The following is a 15,751-nucleotide window of genomic DNA, read 5'->3' as shown; positions in this document are numbered from 1 at the left end:
TACTTCCTCCCTGAAAAATCCTTCCTAGGAAAATGTGGATATTATGAGCAGGTTCATTCTTAAAATGGATTTTGTTCTGTTATCGTCAGGGACAGAGTATAATATAGACAAATGGAGTGTGGCAGGGAGGTTTTTTGTGTCATTTGAGGCCTTGTCCCTCTGTAAGTTGAGGCCAGTGCCTATGAAAAGCAGGGTTTGCCTGTCCATCATATATGCAGATTTGAACTCAATACCACAATTACAAGAGATGGAGTTAGTTCATCTTTAGAGGCTACCACCACTGAGCTGGATATTGCCTTCTTAATCCCAGCTAGATAACAATCGTGTTGGTTAAAGCCACTGTACTGGTTGCTTCGCTTCTTTCTGAGACGAAAGAAGTAAAGAGATGATAAAGTGAAACATGCTCCATCCGTGGCCAGAACGAGACTGGCTCAGAGAACGGTAAGCTCATGTAAAATTAAGTTCTGAATGTTAATCTTAAAGCATTCGTGTCCTAGTTTAAAATATCTGACTTAAATTCAGAAGTAGCAAGCTCAAAAAAAGAGTTAGGAGGAGATAGAGCAAGGTGTATGCAGAGGACTAGTTTTAGCACTCAGTTGGTACTGGTACTAGAACACTGGGCAATACAGCAGTAGTGTTGTACAGGCATCATCACTGGGACTTCTCCTCTTTTTCTCAAGTCTCTAGTTTTAAAAACCAGATTTTTAAACAGGAGTAATATTTTCAGCATCTTTTTCCATGGAAGGATAGAACATGTCTGGGTAGGAGAGACTCCATTTTCTGATTCACTTGTGTGTTTACTTTGTCTTGAATTCAGTGATATTTTTTTTAGTAGGAAGAAATAAAGTTGTTGCTGACTTTGTATTCTGCTGTACCACAACACTTGGTAGAGGGAAAGGAAAGCAAATGTGCCGAGTTGCCAGGAGACAGATTTATTCTTAACTTCAGCATCTTGGCACTTCCACCATGACACTGCTTTCGTCTTCCTTCATTCCCTCATACTCCAGGCACAAGGCAGATTGATCAGAAATAGCAGGAAATGACCCACTCCTGTTTTCTACTAAATCATTCAGTTCTGTTTAGTTTTGAGCCGTTCACAGCCCCACAAAAAAGCCTGAATATTTTCAAAGAATGGCTGTGAAATGGGTGCAACATGGAAAATTCAAGTGGCAAATCTGCCTAGAAAAGCATCTGGTCCTTCTTTTCCTGCTTTCTTGCTTCCAAATGCCTATTTCGTCTTTGTGTTTAAAAGTAGCACTTGGGGAGAGGGGAAATAAATCAATCTGGTAATCTGTTTTTCTTGTGAAATAATATCTGTTTGCAAACATTCTTAAATGTGGATTAGGAATGGGGCAGAACTGGTGTTCCCCATCCAAACCTCTGGCACATTCATAGGACTAATCTGAAAACACATGCCATCATAAGAAAAGTATCTTTAGAAAATAGTTTTTCTGGTTTTTTTCTGATCCAAAGTTGAAGCCTAACCTCCAACATAAACCTGGGAGCGTACACAGTCTGAACTGGTTTGTCTTGTCTGTAACATTTCTCTATCTGTTCCTAGACTTCACAGTTTTTAATATGACTATGAAAGAAAGAACTTGAAGAAACTATGGAAAGCAATTAGTGATATTAGAGAATGGAAATGGTACAATTAAAGAAATAAAAGTCCTATAATGAATCCAAAAGCAACAACAAAAGCCTTATATGGATAGAGAAACCACACCTGATGGCACACAGAAATGGAACCTTCTATGGTATAGGACAAGAAAGTACAGCACTCTCATGCCTTGAGGGTGGATAGAAGTTGTGGAAACTAGAGAATACTGGTCAGATACTGGAGAGAAGAATTATTTTAGTTGCAATTTCTGAAGAACTAGAAAGTAGGACTCCTTTACTGTAAGGAAAAAGGATTACGCAGAATCAGAGAATATGCTGAGTTGGAAGGAAGGGACCCACAAGGATCATTGAGTCCAGCTTTTAGCCCTGCACAGGACCACCCCCAAGAGTCACAGCATGTGCCTGAGAATATAATCCAAATGCTTCTTGAACTCTGTCAGGCTTGGTACTGTGACCACTTCCCTGGGGAGCCTGTTCCAGTGCCCAACCACCCTCTGGGTGGGGAACTTTTTTCTAATATCCAGCCTAAACCTCCCCTAACAAAGCTTTATGGTGCTCCCTCAAGTCTATCACTGGTCACCAAACATGAGAGATAAGTGCCTGCCTTCTGCTTCTCCTCATGAGAAAGCTGAAAGTTCTGAACCTGCAGAAATCTTTTTGAGCAATAATGGTGTGGAAGATTTTCAAGATATTGATCCTGTTGGCTTCACTGTTCCTCTTCATTCTTTTCCTCTTTTTTCTGCACGGTACAGTTTTTTGTAAATTTTAAAGGTAAAATTGTCTCCTTGCTTCTTTTCTTGGAATAACTCCGTGATGAAAGTCTGACATGTAGGAATCTGCTGGTAAAAATGGAAAACCCACAGAAAGAATAGTCTTTAGAGATAAAAACTTACTTCTTCATGTACAGCACCATATGTAAGGAATAAATAGAAGGCAAGTTCTCCATGATTTCTTATTTTCTTCTCTTCTTCAGGAGAAACTACAACTCTGTCTGAAAAAAATGAAGAGAAAGCTGTTGTATAGAAGACCATCCAACAGAGTAACAGACTTCTGAATTTGATAGGGTGCTTAGATAGTGATGAGAAGAGCAGGAACCTGAAAAGAAGAAAACAAGAAAGGAAGGCAAGAATGAAGAGAGATGGAAGCAGAAGAACAGTCTAGTCAATATGTATTGAAACAGAGAAGAAAATGAGACTAAAGAGGATCAGAGAAAGGTGAAGGAGTTACTTTCAGAGGAATTTCGTAGCCTTGAGAGAGGAGATAGCAGGACACGATGGAGCTCTAAGAGACTATTTTAGACCAGAAAGGTCATGTTTTAGTTGCCAGGAATTGTTCTCAGTTACTCTGATCTGTATAATGTACTGTCCCATTTCTTGGAGACACACCAAAGGATTCCAGATTATCAGCAGCTACCTGATCTGCAATGCTGGAGAGATGAGAAATTCATTAACAATTTTGCAAGGTGGATGAGACAAAATGTTTTCCAAGTAGTGCTTGTATGATTTTCAGTGACATTTATGCATATCACAAGTCTGCTTTTTTTTTTCAACTGTACTGAATCCAGTAAAGGTGAAAAAAAGGGAATCAGTCTAAATAAACATAGTCCTTCTATAGCTCTGTGTACCAAACAGAAAAATCCAGAATAACTTTAGCTGTGTGGTGGTATGGATGCTGTAATCCAAATGATTTGGTCATTTGGTTTGACCATATTGAAAGAAGGCAAATCTAAAAAAATATCTTGGGGTTGCACACTATACATCTGATGTATGTGTCCATGAGTATTCTACCTTGTCTGCACAGTCAATGATGATGGAATATTATCCTATCCTGGTAATACATTCACAGGCACAGAGGGAAGATATATGTCCGATCAGTTGTACACATGCAGGTTCAGGAAACGCTTTTCTTCAAACCTCACTGTTACTTCAGCAATACTTTCAACTTTGATAGCCCTGGGGAATATAATAAAATTAATTTTCTTGCAAACCTCAATGACGAATTCGTCAAAAATTGATTTCCCCCTCTCTGCTTGATAGGCAACTGACTCCTAGCTGTCCAGATAGCAAAACTCTCTTGGATAACAAATCAGAGCAAACAGCATATGGAATTTCTCAGGTGGGTAGGTTGCAGCTTCATGGCTGGGACAGAGAACTCTAATCTAATGTCTAAATGAATGTGCTTTTGTTTAATGAGATGATTGTCTACTAACTGCTGTATTTCCAGTGCAACTGGCTCTTTCTAAAGTGAACTTGCATTCTTGGCTCAAGAAGGTAATACGCAATGGGATGATTTGTCAGCTTATACTCAGGCTGCAGCTCCTTTATTCTTGTCCAGTAGTTCATGCTATAGTGCCGGTACTGCTGGAATGATTTTGGTTTTTCATTTTCTGTGACATCAAAACTGCTTCTCATTTTTCCACTAGTTTCTGAGGCAGCTGTGAAGCAGTGTAACAGAGGAAAAACCTGTGTTCTTAAAAATATCTATATTTCTGTGTATCAACATTAACCACAAATACCCTGATATCTTAGACAAATAGTTGCACACTATTGCTGTGCATGGTAAGTTTCAGGCAAAGAATTCCATGCTTCAAGCACATTTCCTTTCACATCCTAAGACAAGTTGTCCCAAACCACTCTACCAGCTGGATGATAAAGCTATGAATTCCTACCTAGTTGTGTCAAATAGGATCAGTTATCTGTTTTGCTTGACACTGATACAGAACAGTACTAACAGATATGTAGGGTGTGACATCAAGCTGCTAATATCGGTAAGGTTTCAGGGTAAGCCCTGAAGATCAATTCTTTGAGTTATGCAATGGAGAAAGAGGAATGAAAGATATGGAACTGTGTACTTTCAGTGCAAGGTTTTCATCAACCTGCAGGCTTATTAATGGAATTTTTTCCTATGCACTAATATCACAGATGGGTAATGCTGGAGAAATGGCAGGCACAATGAGATTTCCACTGCAGCAAACGGGAGCGAGAGGAATCATACTCATAGCTTTCTTCCAGGCAAAGCAGAGGGCAAAACTGTCTGAAGAGTCTAGATGTTTATGCAAATGACATATGGGGGGGAGCAGAGGACGAGTTACTTTCCATTGCCTTAATTTACCACAACTGAATGTTTTCACTGTCCCTGCCTTGAAGAAAACAGCTTGTGTAAACATCTACACTAGGGTCTACCTTACATTTAATGTTTTAGCCTCATCACATGACTCTCAAAGACATGAATGACTGCAGTGTGGATTGTGGAAAAAAAAAAAGAATGAAATGGATGAGAGCGGATTAAGTTTTCAAAGAAGACAAGATCAGTCTTATCTCAATAGCCATTCGTTTCACATCTTTACTGCTTTTGTCACAGCAATACTATCAGAACAGAAAAATGTTAATTTTGCTAATATTCTTTCCCAGACTCAAAAATTAACGTAATGTAGGAAAAAGACTTAAATAAGATAGAGTAATTTCCTGAATGCCAGCAACCAGAGCAGGAAGAGTAGATAAATGCAATAACTCTCACGTACCACCATTGGCCTAAAACACACCAACAGTTAAACAATAAATGTGATCCCCCCTAAGTCAGCTCAATTCAGATCCATATCTGATTTTGTAAGTGACATACCTAATCCAAAAAGACAGGCAGAGTTTCTAGTCTGGGCGCAGTTGATTTGGAGTGTGACTTCTGCGTTTTACCCACATATTGATATCCTGAAGTGGCTCAATTTATCAGCCTGAGTCAGTGATGCCCTGAAGATCTTTGCACTATGAAATACCCTCAGGCTTCACAGAATCACAGAATGGTTCAAGTTGGAAGAGACAACAGTGGGCCATCTAGTCCAACCTCCCTGCTCAAGCAGGGTCATCCTAGACCACATGGCACAGGATTGTGTCCAGATGGTTCTGGAGTATCTCCAGTGAGGGAGAGTCCACAACCTCTCTGGGCAGACAATCTGCTCCAGTGTGTGGAACTGTTCCAGGCTATTCCAGGCTATCCCAGTGTGCCTGTTCGAGGCTTCCAAGTGAACTTAAGTAAGCATTTTGAACTAGGCAATATTAAAACCAAACCACACCTAACCAAACCAAAAAGCAATATATTAGATTTGACCCAGGAGAAACGATTCCAGTTGAAATCCTTACGTTTTATGTCCAGATTGTAAAGTGGATCAGGAAGCCCAAATTTTCACTCAGATGAGTCTTGATTTCCTCTCGTGGTTACATGGACACTTTTGCTTCAGCATAAGCAGTTTCAAATGTGGCTGTGCTACATTTGTCAGTAATAATGGTAGGTACAAAGCCTTATGTTATTTACAGTCCTCTAAAAAACCAAGTTCATCAGGAAACCCCAATACCATTAATCTAATAAAGCTTCTGCTAGTGCTTTATCTATCTAAATTATGTAGTGTCATTTAACTGAAGAAAATGACTCCATGGTAGTAAAGACAATGCAATTTAGTGCAATAACTCTCCATAATGAGAAGCAGTTGAACCTCAAAAATGTGGTAGAGGAAATATACATGAAAAACATTGTGATTTGGGGGGGAAAAAGTCTTTAGTTAATAGTTAAGAGTTTATCATGACAATGCATCTCCAGAAATGTATTTTATTCTGGTAAGAACTCAAAAGACTAACACTGTGTTGTCTGACAGTCTCCTATATACAACAGAAGCAGAGAGCTACAGAATTAGATAATGTAGTTAGGCTGCACACCAAACCTGTCCTGCTACAGTCCAAATGAGGTTATTGACTCAGAGAAAGAGTCATTGATAAAGCAATTATTACCAGCAGCCAGATGTGTGATAGCTCATTTTTGGAAATGGACAGATGCCCCAGCATTAATGTCACAGAGATATCAAACATAAGAAATCCTTTGAATAGAACCAAAGTGATAGGCAGTCTCATATCAAAATCTAATAGATTTAGTAGGTTACATTTCCTTGGAACTGCAACAGAATAAACACACGACTAAGAGGCCTAATAACCACAAATGAATCTTTTAAAGGTGTCAAATTTGCTATGTATGAATCAGGTTGTCCAGAAAGTTAGTGCATTCTAATAATGACTTTTTATTTTTTTTTAAGCTACCAGGACATAATGTACTCTAAAGTTAGGTGCATAATTTCAGGTACATTCCATTTATTTCCATTCATTGCACATCCTTATTAGAAAATTCTGTTGTCTGAATATTACACCTCTATGCCAAATATGCAATTCTGTAAATCAGCCAGGGAGAGAGGGTGCCAGCCTCTCCTGATGATAAATACAGTGGCAGGAATCTACTTTGTTTTGTAGCATGTAAGGCTGATTAATCCAAAGCTGTTTGCAAACTTCATTTCATACAGGATACCCCCATCCTTACAATCAGATTAACAAATCAAAGGTACATTCAGACTTGGAGACAGGTTGCCACTTAAGCGTTTCAGATACTCAGGCATTTAGTTAAACTAAGCTTGGATTAACAAGGTCTGACTGTTTAAATGGAGTTGTGTTTAGGGGTTCTCTGTCTCCACTGATTTTGAATGCTGTGCTCATGGGGTAGTGCTGTCCAGTCTTAAGAGCTCAGTGAGCTTACAGAGCTTTACAGCCTCCCTGCAAGCTTCATGAGCTTAATTGAAGATAAGCATATACAAACTCACCTTCCTATAAAGACTTCTATTTATGTGAGGGGGGAAAAACCCCAAACAAATCTCTTTATGCAGGGACTAAGCTGCATCTTTCCTGTCATCATTTATACTTATTTTTATATAGTGGAATTTATTAGACTAAACCCCTTAATCATGTGGAATAGATGAAAGGGGAATATTCAACCTTGTTACCTTTTGTTGTCACTTGAAACTGTCTAGGAGGTGATAGAATCTGATCAAATTATTTGTTAGGAACAAGTCATGCCAACTGATTTGGGCTTGGTGGAAAGTGGATCTGTGAGGGTGTGAGCTGAAGTCCCTTTCTGACTTTCTAAAAATATAAAGGCAGAACTTCCCTAGCTAATATGCTCAACAGTATTCCCTTAACACTTTGAACTGTCTGAGTCTGTCACTTAGGGAGACCAAACTTGCAATGATGAAGTGAAGAAATGAGCAGCATCTCATATCATGTGAGTGCCCTCACCATTGAGAAAAGGAGGCCATTGGAGACCATATACTTTAGGATTGATGACTTTGTCATGTGTAAGGGTTATTGAATAATAGTTTAATGCTGCTGCTGCACTAAGTGTTTTTTTGTGTGTCGTGCTGGTTTTGGCTGGGGCAGAGTTAAATTTTTTCACAGTGACTAGTGTTTTGGATTTGTGCTGAACACGAGGTTGATAATATAGAGATGTTTTTGTTGTTGCTGAGCAGTGCTTACACAGGGCCAAGGGCTTTTCTGTTTTTCATGCTACAATGCTGTTGAGTAGAGTGGAGATGCATGGGAAATTGGAAGGAGACACATCCAGGAGAGGTGACCCCAACTGACCAAGGGGATATTCCATACCATATGACATCACACTCAGTATAGAAAGTGGGGGATGTAAGGAGAAAGATGGAGACATTTGAGGCGGTAGCATTTGTCTTTCTAAGTAACTGTTGCATGTAATGGGGCTCTGTTCTCCTGGAGGTGGCTGAACACCTGGCTGCCCATGGGAAACAGTGAATGCGTTCCTTGTTTTGCTTTGCTTATGTGGACAGCTTCCCTATTAAACTGTCTTTGTCTCAAACCATGAGTTTTCTAGGTTTTACCCTTTTGATTCTCTCTCCCACTGGTGGGGGAGTGAGCAATCAGCTGTGTGGTACTTGGTGGATGTCAGGGGATAAAGCAAAACAGTTGTACAGAAGTTAATGCTGGTTAGAGATGAGAAACAGAAACGTGGACATGAGGCAGGAACTGTGAAGAAGGTATAATGATATGGTATAATTTTGCTAGTGTTGGCTTATGTTCAGATCTGCAGTCATTCATCAAGAAATCCTTCACTCATATTCAGCTGTATTCTGATAGGTAACTATAGTGTATATACAGTCACTTCCAAGGAATAGAGACATTTAGCACTATAATTTGTTCAGCTATTTCAGCTCATGATAAAAACTTGATGTCCATTACACAGCAACAAAAATGCATTTTCAGAACTTCTTTTTCATTATTTATTGCTTATTATTTACACTTTTAAAACAAGATTGCCTTTCTGCAGAAATATCCAAGTGTCCTAATGAAGGTAGGAAAGCTGTGGGAGAGACTCAACTGATGCAAGATGATGAACCTCCACTTGGAGAGGAAGAATATGCTCATGAGAAATGTGTGTGTGGAAGGCAATTCTTCTCATATGTCCTCTCTCTAAACTATCTAGATATCTAGATATCTCTGGATAGAGACAATCAAATTGCCATGCATTGGTCAGGAATGAGCTATCCTGAGGCTCTACAGCTAACTGGAATTTAGCACAATCTAGTGTTGTTTGCAAGCAACTGCTCCCTAGTCAGCCAATAATTTACATATTGACAGTTCAATGGAATTTTTGTTTGTTATAAAAATGTTTGTTATAGAAAATGAAGAATTTCCTTAAAAGAATGTTTATGAATTGTTTCATTTAGAACCTTTACTAATGAAGTGGGGGAAAGAAGGAGGAAAGATCTCAGGAGTATTCGGAAACAATTTATACAGGAATAAAGAGAACTGGGTTTAGCCTGCTTTAATCTGGAAACTGTCTTTTCATTCTCCATAGTACCTTAGTTTAAATAAAGAAAATACTGTATGATATCATATAAGAATGAGTGAATATTTATTTACTAGTTTCTTTTACTGAAGTGAAAATAGCAGTTCTGATAGGTTCAATTGAAATCCCAGCTCCTTTTATTCGCTCCTTGCAAATTTTTAAATGCTTATTTTATGTTTGAAAGTACTTTAAAATTATGAAATTAGAGAAGATTTAGGGATATCTAAGCAAGAGAAAGTGTGAGTGCTAGGAAGGCTGTGTGGCCTATTACTGGTAGTTCATACTCATCCCCTTCCAAAAATCTCTTTTGCTTATGATGAAATTGAAGAGGACAGTCAAAAGGCCAAGTCCTTCTATATCTTCCTTTCTAGACTACTCCTGAACTCCTGCCACTTCTTTTTAGGGAGAAAGAGCTACAGTGGAAATAAAGGGTATGGTTTGCCTTTAGATAGTACATTTTGTGGTGTCATGCTTCAGTCAGAAACTATTTACTGTCATCTGAAATTCAGATTTTCAGCTCCAGAAACAAACATTTTCCTGTGTAATTACCACCAAACCCCACAGAATTAAGGAAGAAATAAATTATTTAATTTATTTAATTTATTAGTAAAGCTACTTTAGGTCCTTGACTACTGCGTGGATACTTTCTGTAGCAACAGCGGTAGCACTGTTTCTAGTCTTCACTATTAGTCTTCAAAAGCTCCAAATACCAGGCTTACCTGCCCTTTCTTATTTGATTTCAGTGGATAATTTTTACAGGTCATGAAATTTGTTCTGTGACAAGGAGAGTTCCAAAGTCTGTGTCTCTTCACAGGATTTGTATTCCACTTAGGTTCATGATTGGACCAGCCTCTCCCTGTCCTCCTTGTTGTCCTCGCGCAATGCATACTCTGTCTTTCCCTCTCACTTATATTTATATAAACAATCTTAGTGAAGGAACCTACAAATGTAAGCACTGAGAATTTAGTCTGCTTAAAATTCAGTGGTTAATAAAGTTCAAAATAGTATGCTGCTCTAGATTCTTGTTAGCCATGCACAAGTGTAGCATAGGTCTCCCTGCCTCTCTTGAACTCTGTTAACACTTAAATGACAATTAAAACAGATGCGAACCAGAGCCAGTTGCAGTTGTTCTGATTAACATTAACAGTTGTTATACAAACAATTAGTAGGAAAGGACTACAATATCAGTTCTGTTGGCAGGAGAAGGCACAGCCATGGCCAATCCAATCCAATTAAACCATGTCTCCAGTATGCAGATGAACAACAGAAATTAAAATCAGGATATATCAGTATATTGCCTTCTTCAAGACACTGAGAATCTGATCCCAGGAGATGTGGAGGGCACTATGAGGAAGACTGGAAATGTGGTGAAACAAAAAAACACAGAATGAGGGGGTGCTGTGAAATTAAGGTATCTTGGAGAATTAACATGGTTCTCCCATCATGTATGTAGTAATATCTGTAATGTCTGTCCTAGAAGAAATTTTGAAACTTCAGAATTGTTTTTCAGCCAGAATAAGAACAAAGAATTGAAATTTATGAGACTTTTAAGAAATTAATTTTTCAGCACCCCCCACACTTCTGTTCCAAAAAATATGAATATAAGTGTACAGAAGTACTTCATTACTAGCCTTACAATTTTTCTGCATGTGTCAAGTATTGAAATGAAGTTACATGACCTTGATGAAATTCAAAGGTTTCCATAATTTTGCATGAAAGATTTCAACAAGATTCAACATATTCTACTGTTTACTTGAATAATTTTCCATTGGATGTTTTTTTATAAAGCCATAACAGTGCTATAATGTAATGTTTCCTTATTTTTCAATTGCCCAAATTCATAAAGTCTGTGATGTTCATTGAGTTTTTGGTTTGACCCAAGTAAATAAAAAAACCTGCAAGACACAAAGAAACAAATTTCTACTGAACTGTAAACCTGCTAGACAATTGGCTGAATCCTAAATTATATATGTTTCTTGTTATCAAAACACAATATCTCTTGATTATCTATAGTATCATTTATAGAGTGATGAAGTGATAGTACTTGTTTCTGAAAAACCTGTCTTGCTGTAATTAAGTGTTACATTTGTAGGGCTCTCTCACATACTTTATTGACTCAAGTTTTTTAAGTCATGACATTCTGACATGCAGAATAGTATACATATATATGAAAAACCAGCAACACATTAAAAAGCTCAGAGGCAGTGCAAGAATTCTCTCCCTCTTTGGCTTATAATTAAAAGCATCCAGAACAGAGCTTAATCCAAAAATGCTGGACTGATATGTGCTTTGCATTTTTTTCAGAGAAACCTCCTGAAATAAATTAGCGAGCACAAATGTCAGAAATACATTTTACAAAATCAAAGTAAAAAAAAACAACAACCAACAAAAAACAGGACAGACCAAGAGCATGCACATTAGGTATATTCTTCAGCTTAGGAAGAGTAACTTAAGGTTCATGTAGTAGGTGAAAGTTCTCAAATCTCAGACTGTTATTTTCTCACAGGGCACTGTTTACTGCCAGATTCAACATGCAGACTGCATTTCTGCTGGATTTGATAAAAATACAATTAAAATGTTTTACAAGGGGGTACGCCAAATTGGCCTGCATCCTAGAACCCACTCCAAGCAAAACCTTGAGGAATATATTGTACAAGAAATGGTTTGTCCCCTGAGATTACCTCCCACTTCCTTTAACCTGGTATTTTGCTCATCCTATTATGAGATCCCTCAGAGGGGTGAAACACTAGATTGCCTCATTAAGACTCATCATTTACAAGATGTTGACAAACGCTGGCATTTATCCTGTTGTCATAACAAATGTGAGAAAATGACCACTTGGCAATAAGTGATCCTATGCAATTGCAGGTTGTAGAATACAAGAATGTAAGGGGGGGGGGGGGGGTCTGTTCATAATGTACCAGTATCACTATGTAGCATCTCTGAACAGTTTCTGCAGGCATTGTAACAAATCCAGGCTGAAATAAATAATGATGGACAGCTTCTTTTTATAGAGTTTTCCACATGTGCAACCCAAACACTAATTAGGAAAAATTAGAGAATAGTTTTAAATGCAACATAATAATGAGACAGTTATTAATAATCTTACTGGATATCTCAGCATGAGTACCAAGCATCCATATTGTCTTTGTTGTCAACCTGAAAACTCTTTGAACTTAGTTTGCCTACAGCTTTCATCTGCCCTAAGGCTGATGACAGTGTGGCCTTTCTTAACAAGGGTCATCTTGCCCCCTCGGTGTTAATGGTGTGAGGTCATTACAAGAGGAGATCCCACAACAGAAATTGCTGAGGCAAGTTTGAGTGTGAGAGAAGTGTTCTCCTGAGTCTGGGGAATCCAAGTGTTTTGAGAAGCAGAAGTTTTCTTCCTTTGGGAACACCAGCAATGTGGTCGCAAGGTAGTCCTGTAGGCAAAAGGATACTGTGGTGACAGAGCTTTCATCCATCAAAGCAGACCAAGTTAAACACAAAGACATAAATGTCTGAAAATCAATACAGTCCTTATTCTTAAAGCTCCATTTTTGAGCTCCCTGTTCAGTTGGAGTACCCTGAACCCTGCAAGGACTTCAGTCTTCTCAGATGTCTCAGGTTCTGCTTCTGCATATGCATCTCAGTTTTGACCATTTCAATAAAGTTGATATCTTTATCAATCATAAGTTTTGTATTCTTGCAGCTAAATCAAAACAGAAGTAACAAGTTATTAGCATAATTAGAATGGCTTTATTAACAGGCCCAAACTGTCTTTCTTGTGAGATGAAACAAGGGACATTGCTAACTGTCAGAATCAGAAGTGACAATAGCTTGGTTGCCAAGGGTAGTGAGTTGAAGGTGGTTGGTAGTTCAGTCCTACTTGACTAATACACTGCCTGAAACACTGCTCTTGTGGTGGTTGCAGGGCTCTAAAAGAGCCAATAAAATAGCTTCGTCACCACTATTTACAATCACTGATTTCATAGTATCTGATTTCTAACTGGGTAATTCAAAGAGGAGAAGGTAATTAATTGATTCTTGGTTTTGTCATTAATCATTATTGCTCACTTCATGTTTCTGATTATTTGACTTGATTTGTGTTATACGTGTCTTATTTGAAGCATAGAGAGAGTTTAGGCATTGCCTGTTGGAAGATGATGCCCTTAGAATCAAATCTTCAGTTGAGTACTGATCCTCCCCTCCTCTCCCCTCCCCTCTCCAAGATCTTAACATGGAGTACTTCAGCTTGCTTCCAAACAAACCTAGAATAGAGACGAAAAAGAAAAATTGCAACTTTGAAGGAAGCCTTACATCCTCTGTATCACACTTTACTTCTGAAGTAAATTCTTTTCAGCAGTAAATGCCAGATATCTGTTGGATATACAGACTTTGGCCTTTGAGATAAGGAGTCTCCTCTTTTACCTTCTCCTCGGCTACAGTTTCTCCTTGTATCACAGACTGAACTATACTCTTGAATCATTTAGATGTTCACTTTGAACATTTGTTGTTGTTCCTTTAGATCTGGAGACATCTTATATATGGTATGATGTTTTCCCAATCACAGTGTGTGGGTTTATCATGCTATCTCCTTGCCTTTGTACTGCTCTATTTTGTTTATAGCATTTTTAATTGAGTCCTGGACTCCTAATCTGCACTCATTAGATGCAGAGCACATACACAATTGTAAGGTAACAATTAAGTCACAGCCACATACTGATGTTTTCCTCCCTGCTGACTTTATCTCTGCTGAATACAGTTCACTAACATTTCCATAGTTTTGGTTACTCCGTATTGGAATTTAAGTCTGCCTTTGCTTACTTGCTAGCTTATTGCCGTTCTAAACACCACTGCTCCATTTTTTATCAGATATACAGTGCTAATTCCATGCACCTGCCTATCAGCAATGGGGTCTGAATGCCCCAACCCAGTCCCTAATGGACTCAAATATTTACTTGTGCTCCAGAAGACTTTTCCTTGCCTTGAGAAAACTAAATGCACTCAAAAAGTAACATGCAGAAATACGTGCAGTATTTACCAATTTCTTCACTGTAGAGCCCAAGTGGAAACTGATCAGCATCACTGATCAATGAGTATAATTATCACAGTCTCACAATTACAAGACCGGTTGGAAAGCTGGTTCTTGTAGAATGTTGTGTCCAAATATGTAGGGATTGTGAACAGACTGTTGTCATGGGTGTGTTTGAGTGCACCTTGTTAAGGTTGCCTTCTCATTCAGTAGTGTTAGGAATTACATGTATATTTATATCTCCAAAGCACTAGCTTATTACTCCATTGACAGTGACCTTTTAAAGGTGCAAGGTTGGACTGTTGAGAGATACCAAAGGTGGGTTCCACAACTGAAGCACTATAATGCACAGGTATACATCATGAACTATACAGCTAGATTTCTGCAAAGATCTGTATTGGTAGCTCTGCATAGTCCTTTGCAGAACTCATGAAGATGCAGAAGTTCATGGGGTGAGATTATTCATATTCCTACATGGCGTAGCATCTCAAGACATAGGAATACTTAGAGTAGCTGATCACTATGAAACATACTAAAATGTTTCACTCTTCTAAAAGAAACAAAGTTTCACGGAGTAAAGACTGGGGAGGATTTGATCCTATGTTTTATCTCCTTGGGAAAATTTAAAAACTTACAAATAATATTCCACTGGTTTTGTAAAACCAAAAATTCATCAGTCTGTAAAAGAGTCAACTTTCTCTGATCATGATGTTTTTATCTATAGCTGTCTGAAGCTCAGAACTAGTTTCTATATGTCAGTAGAAGAGTTCCCATTGAGCATAGAGGGACCAGATGCCTGTCCTTTGTGACCTACCAACTCACCTGAAAGCAGATGTTCATAACCATACAGTGCTACATACCCAGTTTGTGCCTCATTGCTAATTCACCATGGTGAATCACCCTACATCAAATAACAGTCACACACTTCTTGATTTCCTTTTCGAAGTCATATGCTTATATAGCAGACGGCTATAAATAAAGGATAGAGAACAAAAATAAATTTTAGAGAAGCCAGCATGGACAATGCAAATAAAGAAAACCAGTTTGCTGACACTAAAAAAAAAGTTAATCAACCATCTTGAGGTGTATGAAAACTATTGCGAATGTGGTATAAAAATTGAGCGAGATCTTTTTCCTTGAGTTTACCAATTTGTTAAATAATGCACTTGTCTTTCTTTTTTACCCTGATTTTTTATATTCTTTCATTCAGAATGAAAACCAGTTCTAATGCCTATGGCACAAACTGGTTCTGGATTTCTTCCTGACAAAGTATGTTCATGATACAATATTCTTGTATACTGAATCTTGTGCAATTTTCTCTGTGAGCATATTCATAATAATAACAATACATACTGCTACTGTAATAATAAATATGAATTAGAACAGTGGTTAAATCTGGTTGAGTATAATTATAGGTTGCCCCAGTGAACTAAATTTCAGTGG

The sequence above is a fragment of the Corapipo altera genome, unplaced genomic scaffold (genome assembly GCF_003945725.1).
Source record: "Corapipo altera isolate COAL_440 unplaced genomic scaffold, ASM394572v1 0, whole genome shotgun sequence".
NCBI lineage: Eukaryota > Metazoa > Chordata > Aves > Passeriformes > Pipridae > Corapipo > Corapipo altera.
The sequence above is the reverse complement of the archived record's forward strand: the minus strand, read 5'-3'. Positions refer to the sequence as shown.